The sequence below is a fragment of the Dermacentor variabilis genome, chromosome 8 (assembly GCF_050947875.1).
Source record: "Dermacentor variabilis isolate Ectoservices chromosome 8, ASM5094787v1, whole genome shotgun sequence".
Taxonomy (NCBI): domain Eukaryota; kingdom Metazoa; phylum Arthropoda; class Arachnida; order Ixodida; family Ixodidae; genus Dermacentor; species Dermacentor variabilis.
In genome coordinates, this window is record NC_134575.1 from 38,798,892 (window position 1) to 38,817,293 (window position 18,402).

At 46.8% G+C, this 18,402-nt stretch overlaps 1 protein-coding gene and 1 long non-coding RNA gene across 2 annotated transcripts in view; one reads left to right on the forward strand and one right to left on the reverse strand.

The window, feature by feature from the left end:
• LOC142590070 (uncharacterized) overlaps positions 1-18,402 on the reverse strand; it is an 87,949-nt gene that overhangs the window by 54,970 nt on the left and 14,577 nt on the right. The gene's annotated exons all lie outside the window — the stretch shown is intronic.
• Positions 1-18,402, forward strand: part of LOC142590071 (uncharacterized) — a 218,381-nt gene that overhangs the window by 12,867 nt on the left and 187,112 nt on the right. The gene's annotated exons all lie outside the window — the stretch shown is intronic.

Genomic DNA, 18,402 nt, shown 5'->3' on the forward strand with positions numbered 1-18,402 from the left:
TGTATAAATTCATGCGACAACCCGCGCAAGCATGCACTATAGACACGACTGCGTGACAGGCTCGGACACACTGCCCAACGATGTCTTCAAGCATTCGAGCCAACGTAGCTTAAAAATATCTCCAACTTCATATTGAAAATGTGTTTTATGTGACGCCTTAGGTAGACGCCTATTCATAGGAAGCTATTCTCCGAACCTTCTGTACGGAAACTCATCTTCTACAAGTTATGGAATGCGTGTTCCGTTTAACAGTGAGTGACACTGTACATCAAGAGATGCGGTCATCTAGGCCAAATACCGCCTATGAGAGCTATATTGTCCGGGTTCAGTCAGCGTAGGAACCGGGTCTAGCTGAGGACTAGCTAGTCCATAGTCTGAGGACTAGCTGAAGACTAGCCGAAATGCGCTTACGGGCCTCTTGAGTGCGGTGCGTGGTTCGAACTATAGCGGAGCAGAATCTGATCCATGCGACACATTTGTATGCGCCGTATGCAGAGATGGGGTTTCTGAAGCTCTGTACGTAAGCATACAATACACGTCGGCGACAGGCGCTTCGGTAGCCGTGAGAAAGCGACGGAACGTCCACGTATGGTAATACTTGCTATATACGCCGCCGCTAACTTTTTGCCGCGACAGTGCTGTTTGTTCCGTGGACGTAACAGCACATATAACGACTCGAGACGCAGTAAAAACGGTGCGCGGTGAGTTCTTACGTTTCGTCGTGGCTGGATCGAACACATGGTCATAGCCTTCCTCGTGACTCATTTCCGCGGTCGTCTCCGAGATCGCGTGGTTCCATAGGCGAAACACATTTAACGTCGGCAGTTGTGGATGAAAAAAAAAAAAAAAACAACTTGCCGCAGGTGGGGAACGGTCCCACAACCTTCGCACGCGAAGGTTGTGGGATCGTTCCCCACCTGCGGCAAGTAGTTCTTTTTTTAATCCACTTTCATTTCCATTAATTTATCGTTTGTTTATTTCACTTATAAAGCGCAAGTAATTTCTTCTATGTTGTCCTTGGTATCAGTGTTTGTTGGGCTTCTTGTGATATGACTAACAAAAATCGGGCCCCCTCGGTCAACCCCCTTTCTTCTCGTTTATTTGGCCATCAGTGCATTTCTTTGCTTTAATATAATAAAAAGAACACTTTTCTAATTTCGTACGAAACTAACTGCCGCCTAGTGCTTCTTTGTAGCGTCATTTTCCAGAGCGTTAGAGGTGCCACCTGCTCTTTGTCGCGCCTGGTTCCACGAAATGTCTAGTTCCTTGGTTTATAGAGAGAGAAAAAGAAAAGCGTTAGAATTAAATCATAATAAAACATTTTCAGGTGAGAACAGTTTTGCTATTTTGCCAGTCAGCGATGATACACCTATATATAGATCAGTATCTGCCTTTCCACAGTAGATTCCTTTGGCATAAAGGAAAAAAAAAAAGCAATCGAGTGTGCGTGCATTTTGAACGTACGCACATCTCTTCAAGGTGAACTTCACAATAACTAGACACTGTGACATTACACAAACTGCGCACCCAGCTTGATGCTATCCTGTGTCGCAAAATTATGCATGAATACACGCGGTCACTACTTTAAGAACATCTTACTGACAGGGTCGGGAGAGTTCAGTAAATTGGCTGTCAGTGTGTTAAACACAAAGATGCGCGTATTTATTTACTTCGCTTAGCTTGCTCTTAAAGGGGATGTACTTTTTTTTTCCCTGTTCTTCCTTGTTTACGTACACGTGCGATCCATGGCAAGCGGAAACATATCTACAGCCTGGGAAATTGAAGCTGTTACTACAACTGGAGGAAAACTTACGTTGCCTTTCTGAACCTAGTGCGAATAAGCAGTTCGGTTAATATTCCTGTTTTCATATTTATCCATCAAAGGGTCTTTTGATGCAAACTGAAACGAGAATTTTTTTTTTTTTTTTTGCGACAATGACTTAAATTGAAAATTCTTTCTTACAGTCGCCGAGTGAAAAGAGTGCTGACCATATTTAGCAGTAGTGCAAAAAAATAAATAAAATAAGGATGAGTAAAGTCAAAGGAACGGAGACACACGCGAATGCCAAGTGCGACCTCTGCATTCTTATGGTACAGTTAAATAATTTCAGTTTTTACCACATGGCCTCAGTTTCGTTCCTAGACAAACTGCGTGTTTAATGGAGATTTGTGGTTTTGTGTAGTGTTTCTGTGGCGCGCGATAGGAAATTCAAACAGAACAGACGTCCAAAGGAAAAATGGAGGCTAGTAATCAGTAATTAGATACTGTATAACGCTACATGGTACATCTTCTGACTATAACAAACAATCTATTGATCGCGTAGTTAAAATAATTATCAATAGCATAACTTATGGAACCGGACTAGAACAATCAGACAGACAAGAAAAGTACAATATTCTAGCAATAGTTCCAGTACAGTAGCTATTTAGGTATGTGGTTGTAACACGCTATTATTATTCGAATTCTTTTAAACTATTGGTAAAAAGAAAAGATGTTGCGTTACGAAAAACAGGAAAGTATTTTAAGCCAAGAGTGTTAACAAACTATGGAAAGAAAACAAGAAATTATTAAGTCCCCGATATTTTTAATGAACTTGGTGCAACAGTGTATGATATAAATTCAAAAGATAAAATGATTAAACAACTGAGGAAGTGGTATTCAACTGTTTATTGTAACATGTGATTTTTTATTTGTATTCTTACGTGAGTGGAAAACGTAGTAATTATTCTTTGTGTGTTAGAATATTTTCTTTGAAATTGTGTAATTTTGAACGCCCCCCCCCCTCCAATTATTTAATGCTTCATATCTTTATTGGAAGTTGTACTATCTGGTGCTTGGTCTTCTAACAAGCACGATATGCTTAGATTGTCCAGCAAACATGATCTGTCAAAATGTACTTGAAATAAACTCTGATTTGATTAGAAAAGTGACAAACAGTGGTCGAACAAGGAGAATGTCGACTGCAGCCAACGTTTCGACAAGAGAAGTGCTCTTCGTCAGGGCGGAAACTACCTTCACGAAATGTCCTTTCCAAAGCGTTGGCTTCAGCGACATTCCTGGTTCGCCCACTGTTCATCACGATAGAAAGTTGTCTTTACGCATCAAATTTCTGTGCGCTGGAACGGAAAGAAAAAAGTGAAATAACAGGAAAATATAAAGAGAAAGCGTAACCTTTTTTCTGTGGCTCGAAATGGATGATTGCATTTACGCATACATTTCTTGCAAATTAAGAAAGGAAATAATATTCAAGTAACAGAAAGCTTTAAAACAGAGAACAGAGCTTTTTCAGTAATGCAAAACAGATAACCGTTCTTAAACGCAAAATGTCTGTCACCGTAAAACAGAAGGAGCGTGTCGAATCGAAAAATAAAGAAAAATTGAAAACCGGTTTACAGAAATTTTCTGGCAAGGCACCAGAAGATTTATTTTTTTTTTAAAGGAAATATATTTTTTTATGTAGCGTATATTTTGAGCAGGCACCCATGCCATAAAGATGCCGCCATACATGCATTCACAGAAAAGCTCGCGCACTGGAATTGTTCGCAAGAACAAATGGCAGCCAATGCCGATTCCGGGCATGTCAATGGCGAATATGCGACCAGTCATTAGTAAAGAGCAGTTACGCACGAAAAGCTCTGTGAATTCGACCCCTGGTGTTTGGTCGCTGTGACGGCGGTGGAACCACTAACCATGTCGCCAACACGACCTCCCAGCGATGACGCCTTCGGACCGGTACCCACCCCGTACTACTACTACTACTACTACTACTACTACTACTACTACTACTACTACTACTACTACTGCTACTACTACTACTACTACTACTACTACTACTACTACTACTACTACTACTACTACTACTACTACTACTACTACTACTAATAATAATAATAATAATAATAATAATAATAATCATTTAACCCTTAATGGAACTTGTCGGGATATTACAATGATAAACAAATCCTCACAACAAACACGCCCGGGAGTCCATGTTTTGGGAGCTCTTGCAACGGCCGACGCATTGCATCCGCCTCGAACCTGGACTTAATCTGTATTGCTCGAGCCGTGTACAGTTTTGATAAAACGGGGTAAAAGCGGCATTACTTCGCTTTCTTCCAGACGACGAACCAAGCGAAGAAAGCGAGGACGCGTGGCGAGGAGGAACGAAAATGGACGTAGAACTTGCGACCTGTCCACGACTCTTTATCCGGATGTCAAGGCGCCGTTGTAACGAGCGTGCGGTTCGCTCCCGGAACAGAAGTGCAGTCGCCACCAATGAACCGAAGCGAGAGTTTAAAAAAGAAACGCAAAATAACAAACGGTGATTAGGAGAAGGGTTAGGCAAATACTGCGTAAAGCCGAAACGATAAAGCCGACCCGGAATTGCACTTGCGTCCGGCTCTTGTTGGTGTTGCAAGACGATCGCATGCGCCGTAGCAACCGCTTTAAAGCAAGAGAAGTTAAGAACTAGACGAGAAAGCGTTCAGCAGACGACACTGATGAAAATATAAGCAGGCGACATCGACAGGAGAAGCAGACGACGGGAAGTGTTGGGATGAAAATTGTGACTTCATTTGCGCAGAAAAAAGAAATACCAAGGCGTGACATCGTCGCTTCGAAACTGCGTATACGTGTAGTGCGAGAAACGGTAAGTTATTCCCAAAGCGTACGGGCTCTCTGGGTCCGTCAGCCCTAATCGGCAGACGACATCGACGGAAGAAGCAGACGACCATGACGGAAAGTGCTAAGATGAGAATCGTGGCTTGGTTTGCGTGGAACAATTAATTACCCAGACGTAAAAATGCAAACAAGTGCTGCAAAAATAAATTATTGGCGTAGGTTTATTTCCTTCATATCTATTTTCTTGATTCCCTAAAGAAAGTGAAAAGATGCCGTGCGTGCCCGATGGCGAAACCGCTTTTGCGCACTCAGAAAAACAAAACAAACATGCTCCATTCCAGCTGTCATTTATGTATGCGTAGATGCAGGATGCGTACATGTTAGGAAGGTATGCATATATCACTATGATGAGGTGGCGTGAAGATATCCTGACGAAGGCTTTTCTACCCTTATCCCATCCTTTGTGCAGACTAGCCAACCGTACTTTGGTTAACAATCTGGTTAATATACCTGCCTATAACCTCTCTCTCTCTCTCTGCTGCGTTGCTACAATCCAATGTACCGGATTTCGAAAACGCTGTCATTTTTCAACTTTCCCGCCTCAAACACCCCTAATAGCGCGATCGGAATCCCAACCGCAAAAGCAGCTGTACGTTAATCCGGTGAAGCTGTACGTCAAACTTGCCCGCCGGCATACCAAGACGATTACGAAGCATCGAATAACGTTGCTTCGCTCGGGAGAAGCAATGCGTGGTGACCTTTCTCTCTTTTTTTTTTTCATTTTTGCATTGCCCTCCCGCTGATTGCCCTTTCCCATGGCGGCCCGTAATCCCTGCAGCAGCGACAAAGCCCCAAACGAGATAATCCTCGACGACGCTGTGCGAGAGCGTCTCCTAAGCATGGATGACCTCGGTGGGCTTTAATCCCCCGGGGAGGCTGAGAATGTACCCGCCGCTCGGTAGCAAACAGGCCAACCGAGGCGCTAATCTCGCATACACGTGCTGATGCAACGGAGTCACTTTTCCGGCAACCCAAGGGCTTTCTTTCTCGTTGCATCGTCCCTGGCGCGTTGTTTACTTGCTTCGTGATTGCAGAGTCGGCGGTGATGGATCGCCGAGGTGTTTGCGGGGTCGAGTCATTCCTATTTTTTGATCCGGCGCGCAGCGCTGAGGTGCTAATGGATGTGTGCAGGTGCTGTTGTGCTTCCGTATTCACGAGTTGCAGACGGCCTGGTACAAAGGAGGCGCAGGGCCGAGGGTCTTTGAAAGGCAGCAAACGTTGCCGCTCACGCGATTTCTCCGTTCCCGTTTGCAGACGATTACTGCCACTGTGGTGGGAGTGGTGGTAGTGTAGTGGTAGCGTTTTTTTTTTCTCTCTTATTCTCAGGACGCGTTAGAAGTTGCAGAACCTCTGATGGCTACAAGCCTTGTCGCAATACGCCGACTTTCACAAGCAGCAAACAGAAATCTTACGAAGTTTCACCACTGGCTGGTTAGTCCATCTGCCGAAGTATAGTGCAGACGATAAAAGTGCAGACCAGGTCTTCTTTTTCCGTTGTCGTCTGCGCTGCTTCGACAGACGAAGTACTCAGCCAGTGGTGAAACTTCGTAAGGTTTCTGTTTGCTACTCGCGAAAGTCGATGTATTGTGCAGACGACAATGGCCAAGGTAGACCTGTCGGCGGTAGTGTTTTTCGAGTATCATTCTGGCCGCTCGCATATGTGTTCGCAATTTCCAGACGATAGCCGATACTGAGGTGATTATGATGTTGTAGACGGTAGCTTGGTGGTGCTACTGCCTCCAGACAGTTTTGACAATGTGAAGTTATTTATATATAGTCAAATACTCAAACTTCCTCCTGCCCTAGTTGCCCTAACAGAAGCTAACTTTCTGTGCTATATAGCTCTAACTAAAGTCACCGCTCGTCTAACAAAGACTTCAGCGATTGCTTCAATCCAGAACTCATTTACTGCGACACCAGGATTTTCCCGCAGTGATGATGATGATGATGATGATGATGACGACGATGATGACGACGACGACGACGATGACGACGACGACGACGACGACGATGGTGGCCTCATGTTATGGCTCATACCCACTCTAGAATGCTGCCTGTTTCTTCCTCAAATAATTGGGTTCGCCCACTATGGGAAACTGCAGAGAAACACATCGGTTGTAACAAAAAAGAAATCTGTATTATAATATTTGTTTATTTATTCATTTATTTATTTACTTATTTGTACAATACTGCCAGCTGCCTCTTGGCAGCCAGGGCAGGAGTGGTTAACAATGAATAGCCTTACATTAGGCACAGGTACGTACATTTCACAGCAAAAGAGCAAAAAAAAAAAGAACAATACGAAGAGAAGAAAGCGTAAAAAGCTAGAAGATTTTCGAGCACAATGTAAAACAGTAATTATCTGGTAGTACAGAACGAATATTATGGATTAGACACTGATCTCTACTATGTTTTAGTGCAGATCAGTGGGATTAGATGAAGACGTTCTCTGATTTACTCTTTGTGGTGGACGGAACTTCCTTTATTGTGTGATGACATTGACATGCATGTATTGTGCGATTCTAATTTCACACATCGATAGATCTTACCATTCTCAAGCTTTCTCTGTCTAAGGGAGCTATATTTATTTGGTTAAGGTGCTTAGCGTTGTGGAGCCTATTGTTCGCAGCTGTAGGCACAATAAAAAAGAAGAAACCGAATAAGGGCCCTGTTTTTTTTAGGCGGTTCTATATTTCACTAGTTGAATATATTTGATTCAGGTAACACTGCTACATCATGGTTATTTTTGTTTGTTTTATGTAAAACAGTCACATTTCTTTGTTTTCATTGTTCCGCAGGACAACATCCAAGCAGCCAACTATATAACAGAACTGCAGCATGTCCTTCGAGATGACCTCAACATTTGGCCTACTTACACAATTTTTTAATCAATTTTACTTGTAAATCAATATTTATGTCGCATGTGTAGAGGCAGTCGGGGTAAAAGGTGCATGTTTTATATACGCCCGCTGATTCGTTGCGAAGTTCCTACCTGGGGATTCATTCACTCTGAGCCCAAAGCTTTTTACTGCGACTGATATGTTACGAGCGAAATAACACAGTGCCGCTTACGAGATTTGAGCGATTTTGTTTTCTCTGTACACTTGTTGGTGCTGCCACGCCGGACACTTGGCGGCTTTGAATACTACGAGCGAATGTGCAAACAAGGTGGTGGTGTCGCTGCGTCGTCTCTGTTGGCATTGACGTCATCGATGCCTTCGACGTCGTTTTTCCACGAAACCCACCTTACTCTCGGCGCATCCTCTATTGTGGATATGTGCCATGTTTGTGGGTTATCATCATCATCATCATTGTCATGTACGGCTCCTCTGTGTCGCGGACACAGTTTTCGCGAGCATGACGATGGAGAGAATTGCACGTAGAGACGCTGCCGTCGTGCAAAGAGCAATTCCTATGCGATGCGCACGGTAATCCTCGTCCAATACAGTGGGATTCAGCGATTATCTGTCCCTGACTGGCCCGGCGGATTGCTTGGGACTGCTTGCTGTGCCGCATTCGATTTTGCTCAGACAGTTTTGGAAGCTCCGCCCTCGAGTACGAGAGTTGTCAGAAGCGTGTTCGTTCATTCTTTTTTTTTTTTTCGCGGACCGGAAGTTCTGAACTGCGCGCGGACTGTCAGAGCTGTCAGCAGATTTGTTGCTCGCACAAGCGCAGACGGCTAGCAGACGACGGCTGCGGAAGATGCGCTCAGCGTCTGCCGCCATAATATGAAAGATGGCACATGCTTCTGGGTACCTTGCGCGTTTCAGACGACAAATTTTGTGCACTCAGCTGTGACTTCTTGTACGTCGGAAGCTTTGTGTGCCAGCACGCGGACTTTTCGTGAGCCGTGTAATTCTGCAGCTTTATAGTCTTCGTGCTTTATTTAAGAGGTAAGCACAGCGAGCAGGCGCACCCGCTTGCTTCTCTTGATGAGTTTCGCGAAATCTGTTTTGTACGGATGCCAGTCGAGCCAGCTCAAACACTTTCTCCATATTCTCTACATGCAACAACAACATAACAACGGCATATCCTTCAAAACCGCCTCGGCATGCGTGGCAGAGGCTGCAGCCATCGCCTTGGCCATTCAGGACGCCGAGCGCCAAACCAATTCGGCTGTCATATTATCCGACTCACAAGCGGCTTGCCGCCTGTTTCTACATGGAACGGCAGCTAAATCAATAATCAAATTTTTAGGCACTCAACTAGAGGGGCACCACACTATCGTATGGTGTCCGGTACATGAGCGACTGGAAGGAAACGCGAGGGCAGACCGTATTGCTCGAGGATTAAACGTCCGAGCAACGGCATGGCTATAGCGACGCTCTTCCACCGAATTCTCGTGACATCCTCCTATACAGCAAAGACAGGAGCGGAGACGTTTTGGACATCCTCACTCCGATTTAAACAGCCAACAGGAGAGGGACTGGCGTCGTATTCAGACGAATACATACCCCAACCTGCACCACCTACACCGAATACACCCCACGAGGTTCACTGACGAGTGCCCGTTGTGCACAGACACACCCACACTAAAACACATCACATGGGAGTGCCCCAGGAGGCCACCGCACATAGACAGCCCCATATTACACCAACATCCACTAACGAGGAATAGCCAGTGGGAGGCATGGCTTGCGGACGAGGGTCGGGAGAGCCACTTGGCTCTTCTGGACCAAGCCCAGCGAGCCGCTCGTGCCAGTGGGGTCCTGGAATTGGGGCTCCAACCATCGTGCCTTATTTATATTGAATAAAATTTTTACTTACTTACTTACTTGTCCTGCTCATTACTACATGTGTTGCAAACAGGCGGATTTCGTCTTTCAGTTGAGTGAAACTGGTGTGCGAGGAAGCATATACCCTACTGCATACGTGGTTGTTTATCGCCGGTTTAGCTGGGGTGGCATACAAACGGAGCTTCTCCGTTCACTACTCACATATATGTATTCACCCCTTCTGTTGCCAAGTTCGAGCGCTTTGCTTTTTGGCCCGCAGGATTTGTAGACAGCTTACACGAGCTCTGGTCCCAGGCGGGCGTCGGGCCTTTCGTGGATGGTCTCACGAGCTTCAAGGACATCGGCGGCCGCTTTCTGCCTGAACGGCAACGTGGTGCGATTTCGATTTCGCCTACGTTTGTGTGGGAACTCCGATATAAATTTCGCGGGCAAGGAAAACCGCAAGCGCGATGGAATCTCAGCTTCGAGAGCGCGTTCTATGCGCTCAGGCTGCGATTACGCTATGCAAGCGCTCGTGGTTGTTTCGGCGACGTGGCATCCATAGTCTGCACCGTCTCGGAAGCTACGATAGTGAACTCGCTGAGTAGTGGCGCCATCTACAAGCAGCTATGCGAGCAGACGACGGCAGCCTGGAGAATGACTTCCGGCCACGATTCCTTCGAGTGAAACCGCGGGCACCGTCTCGGAAGCTACGATAATGAACTCGCTGAGTAGTGGTGCCAACAACAAGTAGCAATACGAGCAGACGACGGCAGCCTGGAGGATGACTTCTGGTTGGTTCTTTCGAGTGAAACCCCGGGACAGTCCCCGACAGCTGGATCACGTGACTGTGACGTGGCCTTCTGTCAGGGATAATCAGACCGGTAGCCGCGGACGGTTTTGCAGACAGTCTGGGAGTGCATAACCGAAGAAGCCCACCAGTGCTCGTTCTGCACGTGACTTCACTGGCATGCGTTCGAACTCCGGTGGAGGCGGTTGTGGAGAAGTTTTCGTTTTCTTCACTCTGTGGCGATGGCGATGCCGGTGGTGACGAGGCGGTTTGACGACGACAGAAATCATCATTGTGTGTCGTCGATGACGACAAATTCCGCTACGCTGATGTCAGTGTATCAGAATGCACGGACGGACAGGGTAAACAAAATTTCGAGCACTGAACTCATGTCGCAGTAAAAGTTCGACATCGTAGAAAAATTAAAAGGTGGAGACGTCCGTGTCGTCGTCTGCCAAAGCAGGAAAACTTTGGGGCGTCTGGTCACTCGATGCGGTTGTTCTGTTTTAAATCAGTCTTCCCGGCTTTTTCCTTGTACGTACCTTGTTTCTAATACCGTTAATCGCTGACTTCGCAGCTACTGTTGGGGTTCTTTCTCGTGGCCTGAACGACCACATGTGTACTACGTAACATGGTTTGGACAAACTGAGCGGCGCCATCAGAAATGGACACGCACCAAGTTGAGGCACGCTGTCAATCATTGCTCTGGCCTGCTTAGAAAGAAAGCCACCGTTCGTAGGATTTGGTGGCAGGTTAGACATATACACGAGTCGAACACACCGTTCCTTTTTATAATTTACACGTTTCAGGTCGTTCCCATTATACGTCACTCCGAAAATGACTATTTTCTTGATGCATATGCTCAACGATGCTGCCATAGCATCGATGGACCATCGTGGACGGATGGTATGGCATCGTGGTCCAGATACGCTACCAGAGGGTAGCATGTGACACTGTCTACATGTACACCCCGTGCAGTGGCAAAGCTGGTGGCATTAGATGCACGCGTGCACAAAAAGAAAAAAAGAAAGAACGGGCGAATAAGGTTAACCTCAGTGACATAGTTACCCTAAAATGTTCATATTACTGTCGGAGCTGTGCCATAAAAAGAGTTACGGCCCACTAACATCGTGCTCTAATGCGTAAACAAGAGCATCGTACCGCAGCAGAAATGTGCGGTTCTTGGCAGGTTATAGTACGTCTTCTCGTTAGAAAAAAAAAAAAAGAAGTAGGAAAGCTATAGGAGACGTTATGTCGCCTGCTCGGCCGGGGTTTTTGCGATGTTGCCACGAACCACTGCCACACATAACGAAAGCCCTGCAGCAGCAGAGGGATTTTTTTTTTTTTTACGTTGACGCGCATTGCATGCTACAGCCAGCTCGCCTTTGAGCAAGTGAGGTCAGGTTCGAGGTCAAGTGCACTCTGAAAATCGTAAAGTAGGCGCGGTGGGGGTGTGTTGCTTTGCCCGCGCACTCGTCCGTCTGCTAGCCGCATCAGCAGCAGACGAATTTGCTTCGGCGACCGAGGCTGCCGCCGCATGCAGTGTCGCGCGGTGGTCCAATGCAGACAACCGGAGCAAAGCAGACGAAAGAAAAACATGCACTGAACAGAAGAGAGAAAGATGGGTGCACGCACGGGAGTCGCGAAGCCGCTGCTGCAGCTTCTGTTGCTAAATAAAACATATAAAACAAGAGGTGAAAAAGGAAACGAAGAAAGAAAAAAAAGGAACGAGTAGCGCCGAGAACTTCTTTGGGAACGTAGGGGGTGTTCCTCACAGGATGTTACGCCTGCTTGGTTCCACCGCACGCGTCCTGTTGCGAGGCGCGCGGTCTCCGTGTGTCGTCTGCTTCTTTCTTTACGCTGTTTTGTTTCGTCTGTTGCCAGTTTCGCGCGACAGACGACACGGAAAACGAGAATCGAAAGGCGCAAAGAAATGCGGTCAGGAACGAATTTATTCCGGCGGGCCTTAGGGTGCTTAAAGCACGAAGTGCTTGCTCCCCTGCGAAACGAAGGCAACGAATGCAGAAACTATGTAGGCGGTGCCTGGCGAGGCAAGAAAAAAATAAAAATAAGACAGCGTGAAAAAAAAATGGAAAAGGGTCTGCCAGCACTGGCAACCATGTAGAGGGCGGTGCTCACAGATGTATTTTGGCGTCAACAAACCTGTGGCCTGCGTTCGAATTACATAGCATACGCAAATGGTTCTTAACGAGACGACTGGTGAAGCACGTTGACGTACTAACCATACGTAACTTACTGAACTCCTCATTCGTGATTGTATTTTGCACTAACCTATATTCACTTTTTTTCACTGCAGCGACGGTGTGTTATAGACGTGTAATCCGTGCGTATATGTCGGGCCAGGCACTGATCGGGCGTTTAGTCATACACCCGCTATAACGTGGTACAAGAGACGCCCGAAGTAATCGGGATGGCACAGGGTACATTTCGCGTTGTTAATTTTGCTTCTGGCGTTAATGCTATTCGTTTATTTATCTATTCATTTGTTTATTCAATACTGCCAGCGACCTTCTGGCAGCCAAGGCAGGAGAAGTACAGGAAGAAATACGGTAGCAAATACTGGGGCAACAAATATCGTCGGAACATAGAAGCAACATAGGTACTGAAGGAATTATCAAAACAAAAACAAATGAAAAGGGCACTAAGCCATCGCACGCAGCGGGAACAAGCAGAAGTGGGTGAAAAAAAAATTACCTTTTTTTTTCTTACCTCCTTTTATTTTCCGCATTTCTTTTTCTTCTCATTTCGTATCAAACGACGAGCAAGGAACCTTACTAAACGATATTAAATGTCCGGCTAATGTCATAACAGCTTGGTCTATGAAATTGTTGATGCTAGATACTTACAAGTTCACTGGAATGGAAAGGGAGCGGTAAGAAGAACATAAAAAGAAGCATATGGTCGTGTTTGTGTTATGAATTAACGCACTGGATTACGAAAAAGAAGCAGAGGGAAACCGCACGCTGAGAAGACCGATAAACATACAGTGCGACGCAACTTGAGAGGTAATATTGAAACGTCCAAGAATTTAGGAAAAAAAAAGATAAAGATTGAATCGTCGCGACGGCACATCACAGTCGCCGTAGGCGTCGAAGTCACCATAACAAAATTATTTTTGAACAGTTCTATCAGCGTCCACGCAACAACGATCGCTTGTGTGCTGTCAAAGGCTCATATTCTGCTGCGGCCAAAAGCTCACGACACGGAGCAACAACGCGCTCGTAGCGAAAGCGAAACATTGTGCGCGGACATGCCTGCAGACGCGCAGTCGGTCGCTGCGAACCCGCGCGATCGCTGCATTGAGGCTTCATTCTGTTGTGCCATTTGGTTATACAGATAGCCCGTTATAGGAATATATTTCACATAGTTTGCTCTCAGCGTTTGCCTACCTTTCACGCGAGAAGCCGGTTCGGGAGACACCATCGCGGCGACCGCGCGCAGTGGCGTTCACTGTACGTATTCGGTAAACATATAGAGTCTGTAAACGATTCTGTGCTTTCGGTTTGCCCGAAATTATTATTTCGACAGTAATAAACGTCCCCTAGTTTTGAGAATACTTACAGAAATCTCCAGGAGGGCTGCCGCGTGGTGTTCTTACTGAGCGCCATAAGCCAAACCTATGAGGAGGCGAGCCGCGTGATCACTCATACTACGCAAGGGAGGCGCTTCCGACAGATGGCGACATCCGTAAGTCCTCGCCCCCAATGCACAGGACCAGCAGGAAGGCGCTTACACGGCAGGTTGCGGGAGCTGTGCAACTCCCGTTAAAAATTAATAACGCGCATAACTTTGGCTTTGCATTGCAACACCTGTGGGCTGCGCGCAATACCGAAATGCCGAGAGCAGCGGGCACGTGATATTTGTGAAGCGTGTGCCCATTAACAAAAAAAAAGGGGGGGGGGGGGTAAGGGGGATTCCGCCTGTTTGAGCGCGCCTCCGGTTTTATTATTTGACTATAGGTGATCACACGTCTCGACATTTAGCTATAGTTTTGTTTGGTTCTTCCGCACCCTCTCAGTCGCCATTCTGCTCCCTTTCTGCCACTGTCACGTTTACTTTCGCGTCTTGCTTAATTCGCGCCCGTCTCGACTGCCTCGGGCACGTCCAGGCAATTTCGCGGTCCAAATCAAACACGATCGCCGAAACGATATCGAGCACCCAAGATCCGAGTCGCGACAGAACCCGCTTTGTAGAACTACAGAGATTTGGTGTATCCTCATTTGAACAACGCTTCCGCACGCACGAGGACGCCCGCCGGTTCGAGAATTGACTTCACATTCCTTGTCGATGCTTACTATACGCCCGATAGATCGCCTCAATAGCGCCCCCCCCCCCCCCTCCGCTCCCCGTTTACGAAAGATGCATGGCCACGTACTCTTACAACAGCTTTCAGCAGCATCGGTGGCTCCAGCTGCGAGATGTGTAACCGTCGGGTGCCCTTTCTCCACATGGGGTAGCCATTGCGAAACGCCCGTGTACCCTCGGGGCACAAAGCGTCGTCAACCGCATTCTATAAACGTCGACGTCGCTTTCCACGAGCGAAAGTGCAGGGAATCGCCCGACCGGCCGGCACGTTATATCACCCGACGTGCCTTCCAGGAGCGCGTCGCAAAAGCACGTTCCACGCAAGCTAGCTGCCCCGGTGCCTGCAGTTCTCGAAAGCGAAAGTGCACGCACGTATTACGTCACTCCCACCAAGCGCGGTACGTATATATGTTCGAATTACAACGTTCTATAAGCCAAAGTCAATAACGAACCGCTGTAGGTACAGAAAGCGGAGTCCAACGAGTTCTCAAACCCGGAGGGTATTCGTTCGTGTAGTCGGAGGTCTCTTGTGTGTGCGCGTCTGTGTGTGACCACGAAAATAAGATGAACGGTTATTGCGGCGCGCACGTGTGTGCGACTCCGACAGGCGCCACCGCGTGGTGTAAATAACACACCTTCGGGGGCCAACCGCACATGTGGAGCCGATAAGACCAGCGGCGCACCCTGAAAGTTAAAAAAAAAAAACAGCAACAACATCAAGAAAATAAAATGAAATAAAAGCACCCCCCTCTTGGCTGGGTGCAACGTCCAATCAAGGGTGGCAGGCGAAGTCCGGCGCGATTCGTGGGGGCATTAAATCGCCGTCTGCTCCGGGGCACTCGGCGGCGCAGTCGTCTGCTTCGGGACTGCTGCTGCGCGTCGTCTGCTGGGGACAAACTTTGGTAGTTCCGCTTCTTCTCTTTTTCGTTCTTACTTGTTTCCCTCCTTAATCTAAAAGCACGTACCGCCGCACCCGTGTCGCGCCTTCCAGCGCAGAAAGTGAGCCGTTCATCAAGCGGCAGCCACTGGCTGTTTTACTTTCGTGTTTGCGATTCCGGACGGCGCCATCTTGAACCCCTGCAGCAGCGCGCAAACAGAAGAGACACACACCCACAGCGCGCGCGTGCAGGAGACGTCGAATGACCCCCGAGGCTACATCAGTGCTTTTTGGCTCGGGCCGGCGGAATTCCGGGATCTCGATCGGCGCGTCTGTGTAGAAAGGTTGGTGCAGAACAGGGTTGGAGGTTCGTCTGCTCTTTTCTCTTTTCCTTCTGTTCGTCGGTCCTTGGGTGCGTCCGCGTAGGCGGCGTCTGCAAAGCGTGGCATTGCACTGAAGCCGTGTGCTTCGAGTGCTGCCCTAACGCCAATACACACTCGGGATCTCGGACGGCTTTTGTACAGACTGCCAGCCTCCTACAAACACTGTACTATAGTTTGCCAAATAAAAAAGATCGCCCGTTGAGGAAGATCTCCGGCTTTTGCGGAGGCCGTCGTACGCCCAGTGCGAAAGTGTCGTAAGGCGTGAGATATATGAACGGGTGCGTGTACTTTACGTACAGATTTGTTTCATGTTTCATGTTTGTTCTCTTTTTCAATCTCATATACAGCATTCAAACATATATCGCCACATCAGGAGGGAGGCTGAAGGCTGTGTATGCCTCACGAGGCCTACCCTCCTGGTGGTGACAAACAGTGCATTTGAGAGGACAACAATCTTTCTTCTAAGGTAACATTAAAATCGCACAAAAATGGAACATCCACAATTGTGTACAGTATATGGATGTTTAGACATAGTAATTTCTGAAGTTACAGCTGTGAAAAGAAACAAGAAAGAGAGCACACAAAAAATAAATACATAAACCACCGTTATTTAGCAATGTTTTAAATAATCTGCCACACTACAGTAGGTCGAAGTTGTGTGTTATGACCTAAGTAGTAGATCCATAACTATTTTTTGTAAAATATGTTACTTGGGAACTCGTGTATTAGCGTTTCGATATCTTTGTTGTCATTCAAGAAAGTTATAATGGTATGTTGAAAAGTCTGAAGCCTATAGCTAGTTCTAACCTCAGGAGTTCTGCGAGAGACATGTCGGAGTTCATAAACAGCATCAGGCCGTGCAACTGAGCTGAGGTTAGGTTTGCTGTGGATCAAGCAATGAGCCTCTATTGCCTGTCGAAGTTTCATTAACTTACATATGTTAAGAAAGCCCAGTGGTCGCCAGTATTCTCGTATACACGAAGTGTAGGGAACATTAACGATTGCTCTAATTGCTTTTTTTAATAAGACAAATAAGGAGCTTAGGTTTGTATATGTTGTTCTACCCCATACATATAAGCAGTAATGCAGAAGTGACTGGATAGGGGTAAAGCATAGTTGTTTTTTAAGCCAGGTTGGGAGAAAAGAAAGGTCGCAAGAAAACAAAAAGAAAACCTAACGCGCGTGCCGTACGTTGCGTCGTTCAATCCTGACTTTCAACACACAGACGTCTCAGTTCAAATCACGCCCTCACGTTTGCTTACGCTGAATTAATTAGTTTAATTAATTACTTAATTAAATTCAAACAGCAGTGTGGTTAGTACCTAGCGAATGCACCTCCTAAATATAATGCTTCACTTGAACACGCTCCCCTGTTGTAAAGAAACACACCATTTATAGCACACGAGTGATTCCCGCTCCCGCGGCGTGGCGCCACAGTTCATTCATATCTATGGGGTCGGGAGGTCTTGTCACTCGTTTACAATTTATCTGGCCGTGGGATAACTGCTGGGTGCATAGTCGAATTACCGTGAAATGACAGCGTCGCACTAAGAAAACGGTCAGGTAATTTCACGCCTTCTTCGCGTAGGGTATAGAAGGGTCATGCATTTACGTTTGATGGAGCACCGGCTTTTTTTTTTGACAGCATACAGAAGGCACTAAGTGTAGAACAGCTACAAAAGCATCGCTTATCGGGCATTTCTCGTTACAGTTTCTGCTGTCAAACTGCCTAGTGGAACATACATATATACACCGCATTACTTCCATAAAAAAAAAGGTGTGTGGAAATTAATCTTGTGGCATCGGGAGTTCTACGAGAAAACGTAGAACGTGCCGTGCAGACGAAAAAAAAAAAAAAAAAATTCGAAAGGGCTGCGCGCTCTGTCCGTCTGCTGGCGTTGTCGTCTGTTCCGGAAAAGGTCGTTGATCAACCGGGAAGTAATTAATAACGGTCGACAGGTAACGAAAGGGTACGTAGCTTCTGCGGTGTACAGCCACAACATGCTCCCGCTAAGGGTCCCGAAGCTATCGGCGTCTGGTTCCGGTTGTGATTATTAATGTTTTTTCCTTCCAACTGTTACATCTTCTGCGCCATGTAGCGAATACGGAGCCCAAATGCTAAATGCCATGTTGGAAAGATGGATTCGGTACGTTTCCTTCTGGGGCGAGCAATTATTTCGACGCCAGACAGTAGTTCTTATTTGACACGACTCGTTTTCTCTCTCTCCCCTCCCCCCCACTCTCTCCCATCGCCGACCGAAAAAGGAACATTCTTGACAGTCCCTTGCGTCCAGTATTAATCACTTAACGGAAGACTATAACAACCCTTTTAGGCACGCGTCATTTGGCCCGGAGAAAGCTTTCGGCGCGACAGCTCTGAGATTATTATTAACGGCTTCGGCATTTCGCCGGGCGCAAATTAATTATCGGTCCCGCATGCCCCTTGACGGGCGCTCCTTTCAGCACAACCCTTCTCACCCCGTCGCCCACACCCTCTACTCGCTTTTCATATTCTTTTTTTCTTTCTTTATTACGTTGGAGCTAAGTTCGTTGCCACGATAGGGTACGAACTTAAAACTCGACTTCCGGTTCCCTTTCTCTCTATATATTTTTTCAAATTTCTCGTGCGG